Source organism: Salvelinus namaycush, unplaced genomic scaffold, assembly GCF_016432855.1.
Source record: "Salvelinus namaycush isolate Seneca unplaced genomic scaffold, SaNama_1.0 Scaffold31, whole genome shotgun sequence".
Classification (NCBI taxonomy): Eukaryota; Metazoa; Chordata; class Actinopteri; order Salmoniformes; family Salmonidae; genus Salvelinus; species Salvelinus namaycush.
The window spans coordinates 53,745-59,640 of NW_024060008.1; positions in this window are offsets into that span (position 1 = coordinate 53,745).

Consider the following 5,896-nt stretch of genomic DNA (forward strand, 5'->3'; position numbering starts at 1 on the left):
AGACAGGAAGCAAACCAAAAAGGTGGAGCAACTAAAGGTGTTGACTCTCCACATCTATCAAGACAACTGGAGCACTGGGCCAGACACTCTTAAATAGAACCTGGACCAGCTCAGGTGAAACACCTTCCCACTAACGAGATGGACAAGCCAGCACAGGTGTAACACATACTGACTAACGAGGTGACACCAATCAGTGCACCCAAGACACATTTCAGTTGAATGCATTCAGTTGTACAATCAATCAAATGTATTTATAAAGCCCTTCTCACATCAGCTGATGTCACAGAGTGCTGTACAGAAACCCAGCCTAAAACCCCAAACAGCAAGCCATGCAGGTGTAGAAGCACGGTGGCTAGGAAAAACTCCCTAGAAAGACCAGAACCTAGAGAGGAACCAGGCTATGAGGGGTGGCCAGTCCTCTTCTGGCTGTGCCGGGTGGAGATTATAACAGAACATGGCCAAGATGTTCAAATGTTCATAGATGACCAGCAGGGTCAAATAATAATAATCACAGTGGTTGTCGAAGGTGCAACAGATCTGCACCTCAGGAGTAAATGTCAGTTGGCTTTTCATAGCCAACCATTCAGAGTATCTCTACAACTTCCATTTCACATAATAATCTACAATGCTTCACCATCTACAATATAAACATGGTGTCTACTGGCTGTCAACAATTAAAAACACGTATTTCTAAATAATAATATACAATCGTGTAATTAAAAGAATTATGTTTTTAATGCTTTTTCTTTCCATAGAATCCTAGAACTCACTAGCTTCTAGAACTCTCATCCCCTTGGAACGAGCCCAAACAAAACTCAAATCAAATAGTATTAGTCACATGCGCCGGATACAACACTGGAACTCTTACTTACGAGCCCCTAACAGTGCAGTTTAAAAAAAATACAGAAAAGAATAAGAGATAAAACTAATCTCCAACACGGGAAAAACATGTCAAAATAAATTGTGATCATGGTAACTCACTGGCTAAATGCAAAACACAAATCTATTTGACTGCCAACCCTTGAGATAATCAGCAACCAAGTTGTCCTTACCACGGACATGTCTGATTTCAAGAGGAAACTCCTGCGATATCCCTAGTAACTTTCCCCCTCACTGCGGAGCTTCTCTCTCTTTTCAGGGTTCACTAGATAGGCATGTTGTTGGATATAAAAGCAGGGTAACAATGTCAATATAATTGTACCCAAAAATGTCAAGTTGGTTGCATGAATAACTATGATTACTAAATGTTACATAATATGAAATATCAAAACCAAATGTTCACCCCTTTGTTAATATGTATTGGCAATAATTAACTTAATGTGAGGCATGGAATAATAAAACATGTATCTTTTGTCAGGCTGAATGTTTGAAATGTGAGGTGATTTGAGTCATGTTTCTTCAGTAGTAGAATAAAGACAATTAGCATTTGAATGTTGTCAAGAAATACTGGAGTGATGTGAGATTGTTAATAAAATTGATTATAGACTAATTTTTATTATTATTATTACATTTTTTTTCATTGAAAAAACGACCTGAAAAGACATATTTTCAACTTTCATTTTCAACTACATCCCAACATATATTCAATATCTTTTGAATGACATTTTGCTAAATGGGAATAGTGCAATATCAAAACACAGTTTTAACCTGTCCAAATCAATAACCAATATGCAGAAAAAGTTTGGGATATATTGAAAACCTAAACATTTTGGAGTGTTTCATTGTGATTCCAGTGGGTCACCAACGTGGTAAACAGCCAGCTACATTGTGATTCCAGTGGGTCACCACCGTGGTAAACAGCTAGCTACATTGTGATTCCAGTGGGTCACTAACGTGGTAAACAGCTAGCTACATTGTGATTCCAGTGGGTCACCAACGTGGTAAACAGCTAGCTACATTGTGATTCCAGTGGGTCACCAACGTGGTAAACAGCTAGCTACATTGTGATTCCAGTGGGTCACCAACGTGGTAAACAGCTAGCTACATTGTGATTCCAGTGGGTCACCAACGTGGTAAACAGCTAGCTACATTGTGATTACAGTGGGTCACCAACGTGGTAAACAGCTAGCTACATTGTGATTCCAGTGGGTCACCAACGTGGTAAACAGCTAGCTACATTGTGATTCCAGTGGGTCACCAACGTGGTAAACAGCTAGCTACATTGTGATTCCAGTGGGTCACCAACGTGGTAAACAGCTAGCTACATTGTGATTCCAGTGGGTCACCAACGTGGTAAACAGCCAGCTACATTGTGATTCCAGTGGGTCACCAACGTGGTAAACAGCTAGCTACATTGTGATTCCAGTGGGTCACCAACGTGGTAAACAGCTAGCTACATTGTGATTCCAGTGGGTCACCAACGTGGTAAACAGCTAGCTACATTGTGATTCCAGTGGGTCACCAACGTGGTAAACAGCTAGCTACATTGTGATTCCAGTGGGTCACCAACGTGGTAAACAGCTAGCTACATTTTGATTCCAGTGGGTCACCAACGTGGTAAACAGCTAGCTACATTGTGATTCCAGTGGGTCACCAACGTGGTAAACAGCTAGCTACATTGTGATTCCAGTGGGTCACCAACGTGGTAAACAGCCAGCTACATTGTGATTCCAGTGGGTCACCAACGTGGTAAACAGCTAGCTACATTGTGATTCCAGTGGGTCACCAACGTGGTAAACAGCTAGCTACATTGTGATTCCAGTGGGTCACCAACGTGGTAAACAGCTAACTACATTGTGATTCCAGTGGGCCACCAACGTGGTAAACAGCTAGCTACATTGTGATTCCAGTGGGTCACCAACGTGGTAAACAGCTAGCTACATTTTGATTCCAGTGGGTCACCAACGTGGTAAACAGCTAGCTACATTGTGATTCCAGTGGGTCACCAACGTGGTAAACAGCTAGCTACATTTTGATTCCAGTGGGTCACCAACATGGTAAGTGTAACACAATTCTTTTTTGTTAGTCACTTTTTGTTAAATCACATAAATAGTAACTCTTTCAATACAGAGCCTGGATTTTTTCCCTGAGGGTAAAATCAATTGAACAGGGGGCAAACATTTAGGGTTCTACATTGACATTCATTAAAATACTCCTACTACAATGTTAAAATAATCTACATTGTGACATTATTTAATTAATATCATGAAAAAACTCCTTCATGTATTTTCTGATGTTTGATCAGAGATCTTTTACCAGAGTATCTCTTCCCACATGACCACAGCTATAAGGTTTCTCTCCTGTGTGTGTTCTCTGGTGTAAAATCAGAGAGCCAGATGTAGTAAAACTCTTCCCACATTGACCACAGCTATAAGATTTCTCTCCTGTGTGTGTTCTCTGGTGTGCAGTCAGCTGGCTAGATTGAACAAAACTCTTACCACATTGATCACAGCTATAAGGTTCACAGGTATAAGGTCTCCTGTGTGTGTTCTCTGGTGTAATGTCAGATGGCCAGATCTAGTAAAACTCTTCCCACATTGATCACAGCCATAAGGTTTATCTCCTGTGTGTATTCTCTGGTGTATAGTTAGATAGCTAGATCTAGTAAAACTCTTCCCACATTGATCACAACTATAAGGTTTATCTCCTGTGTGTATTCTCTGGTGTATAGTTAGATAGCTAAATTTAGTAAAACTCTTCCCACATTGATCACAGCCATAAGGTTTCTCTCCTGTGTGTGTTCTCTGGTGTACTGTCAGATGGCCAGATCTAGTAAAACTCTTCCCACATTGATCACAGCTATAAGGTTTCTCTCCTGTGTGTGTTCTTTGGTGTAAAGTCAGAGAGCCAGATGTAGTAAAACTCTTCCCACATTGATCACAGCTAAAAGGTTTATCTCCTGTGTGTCTTCTCTGGTGCACTCTCAGAGGGCTAGATGTACTAAAACTCTTCCCACATTGATCACAGCTATAAGGTTTCTCTCCTGTGTGTATTCTCTGGTGTAAAGTCAGAGAGCCAGATGTAGTAAAACTCTTCCCACATTGAACACAGCTATAAGGTTTCTCTCCTGTGTGGATTCTCTGATGAATTGTAATGCCTGATGAGGTGAATCTCTTCCCACAGTCAGAGCAGCAGTGAGTTCTCTTCCCTGTGGATCTCTGCAGGTGTTTATTGAGGCGTTCTGATCTGGAGAGACTCTTCTCTGCCTCGTCAGCATCATGAGGTTGTTGAGGCTCCCCAGAGGATCCACGACTGTCCCGTCTCTCTCCTGTGCGAACAACAAAGTCAGATGATTAAAGGCCCACAATAGTGGAAATCCACTGTAAAAGGTGATGCCAACAGCATAGCCATGATGTTGTACAACAATTGACATCTGTAATGAATGTTAAAATTATTTGACAATTGTCTTAAAATGAGCAAGAATAGTCATATTTTAGTAGTAACATCGATGATTGTAGAGTAGAAATAAGTTATTCATGTTGTTGAAACTCTAAGCAGTGTGCCAGATGACTTTTGGTCTCTAATATAGGCCCCTTTCTGTGTTTAATACAATTGCGGCACGAGGGCGATGCACATGCAATTTGGTTGTAGAAACTCCTCCCTGCTAATGAGGAAACCGACAGTTATGGATGTAGTATATCTTAAATGGTGAGCAAAGATTTCAGTTTTTCAGTGTATTCTGAATGTGAATGGGGGAAAACTCAGGGGAGTGCATTTCACACTACTTTGGATTATAATTGTAAGGCTCGTTTGAATGTCCTGTGTAATATAATGTTTGCTACAGTATTAAGAAATATGTTTAATTATTGAAGAATCGCGTTAATGACAGTATCTATTTGGGTGTTGTCACTCACTCAATCAATCAATCAAGTTTATTTTATATAGCCCTTCGTACATCAGCTAATATCTTGAAGTGCTGTACAGAAACCCAGCCTAAAACCCCAAACAGCAAGCAATGCAGGTGTAGAAGCACGGTGGCTAGGAAAAACTCCCTAGAAAGGCCAAAACCTAGGAAGAAACCTAGAGAGGAAACAGGCTATGAGGGGTGGCCAGTCCTCTTCTGGCTGTGCCGGGTGGAGATTATAACAGAACATGGCCAAGATGTTCAAAATGTTCAAGTGTGACAAGCATGGTCAAATAATAATCAGGAATAAATGTCAGTTGGCTTTTCATAGTCAATAAAGTTATGATTTTTTAAAATGTATTTTTAATTACATTTTTCCCCCACCTTTATTTAACCAGGTGGCCAGTTGAGAACAAGTTCTCATTCACAACTGCGACCTGGCCAAGAAAAATCAAAGCAGTGCAACAAAAAAACAACACAGAGTTACACATGGGATAAACAAAAGTACAGTCAATAACACAATAGAAAAATCTATATACAGTGTGATGGAGTAAGGAGGTAAGGCAATAAACAGGCCATGCTATGGGTGGGTGTTGCTATGGTGACCAGTGAGCTGAGTTAAGGCGGAGCGTTACCTAGCTAAGACTTATAGATGACCTGGAGCCAGTGGGTTTAGCGATGAATATGTAGCGAGGACCAGCCAACGAGGCTTTGGTGACAAAACGGATGGCACTGTGATAGACTACATCCACTTTGCTGAGTAGTGTTGGAGGCTATTTTGTAAATGACATCACAGAAAGTAAAGTATCGGCAGGATAGTCAGTTTTACGAGGGTATGTTTGGCAGCGTGAGTTTAGGAGTCTTTGTTGCGAAATAGGAAGCAGATTCTAGATTTAATTTGGGATTGGAGATGTTTAATGTGAGTCTGGAAGGAGAGTTTACAGTCTAACCAGACACCTAGGTAATTGTAGTTGTCCACATATTCTAAGTCAGAACCGTCCAGAGTAGTGATGCTAGTCGGGCGGATGATGGCAGCGATCGGTTGAAGAGCATTTAGTTTTACTAGCGTTTAAGAGCAGTTGGAGGCCAAGGAAGGAGAGTTGTATGACATTG